A 1,593-nucleotide genomic window follows, 5' to 3' on the forward strand; every position below is an offset into this window, starting at 1 on the left:
GTTTGTGTGTTTCCTTGACTGATGAAGCCTTCTGGATGGAAGGTGAAAAGTTTCAGCATAAAAAAGAAACTGTCCAGATGACTTGACTGAAAATTGTTGGATTGCATACCTGGATTATTGAGCATGGACTTTTTTCTGAATTGTTTTAATTACAATCTGTTTACACAGCAATGGTAGATGTGAAAAAGGTGCAGTTCCCTCACCACGCCACTAGTTGGTGCTATGTTCTTTGAAACTCTAAGTTTGCGCGCGTTAAAAAAAAAAAAGTTCTACCCGAAAGCCGCTACAATGGTCGAGATGGCAGAGAATAAAATGTTTCTATGGACAGACGACGAGGTTCAACCGTTGCGTCCGTTAAGTAACAGAGTGAAGTTGTACGAGATCCGTCTTCGATGATTTAAGTAAAGAGGTAGAAAATGAACGCTGTGTTGGAGAGCCGTACTTACATTTATAAGAGTCGGAAGCACAAACAATGCTCTGGTATCTGCCATTTCTTCTTCAAATTGTAGGAAGCCGTTATGTTTTGTGTCATACTGCACATGAGCCAGGGATTCCCTAACAGAAAATATCTGTTTTTGTCTGTTTACACATCAACGGACACCGGGACGTTTTTGAACCATTGCACTCTGGAACCCAATCTCAAATTGTGCCATTGTCAGAGAAAACATTCAATATTTTAGTGTAAATGAACTGTACAAACACAATAAAACTCTTCCATTTTCAGCAGAAATCGTTTTCATGTAAACAGGGCCTCAAATTTGTCTTCGAAAATGTGTCTTATCAAAAGACAGTGACATTACTTTTCAAATAAATAGGAAAAATTGCAAAGGTTTTTTTTGTTTTTACATGAGTTGACGTTGTCTGGAGCCATTTTTAACGTTGCCTTAATTTAATGGATTTCCCCACCTTGGCTGAGTCTTTGATTGAATATTTTTGAAAATGTTAAGTCCATGTTACTTTACTGGAAACAGCATAATTATAACATAATCAGTTCAGAGGGTTTGGATGTTTTTAGAAGCACCAGAACAGCAGGTCGTCTTCTTACACAGCATGCTGCACTTCCAGCAGTGAACAGGAAACTTGCGCATTAATTGACGTGTTCATTAATTTTCCTTTGAGCTTGCCTCTTTTAGAACTAGACTGAGTTAAACTCAGACTCAGCTTGGACCCTGATCTGGAGCTCTTTGGATTTGCTGTTCTTAGAGAACTGATCTGAGCCTTCTTGTCTGCAGCTCTTGATGTATCTGCCAAGACTAAGACCAAGAAAGTAGAGTACAATAATTACGCAATGTAGTAAAATGGTTGTTTTACACATGCACAGTTGGCATCTTTGGCCTCTCTCCATTCAGTCACAGATTTTTCCAGTTGCTGAATCCTTTATCTTTTGGACATACGGTGCTGAATAATCTCGTTCACATCATTCTCCCTCATTGTTCAGTTTTTTCAGTATTTATGTTTGTTTAATATGTTGATTCTGCGTTTGCGATCATGTGCTGAACAGAAACTTCTGACAACTCTCAACTAAAGGAGCAGTAATTCACATTTACTTTTCTTTATCTTTTGTTCAAAGCAAGTATATTAGCAACCTTTGTC

The sequence above is a fragment of the Nematolebias whitei genome, chromosome 18, assembly GCF_014905685.2.
Source record: "Nematolebias whitei isolate Nwh7 chromosome 18, NemWhi1, whole genome shotgun sequence".
NCBI lineage: Eukaryota > Metazoa > Chordata > Actinopteri > Cyprinodontiformes > Rivulidae > Nematolebias > Nematolebias whitei.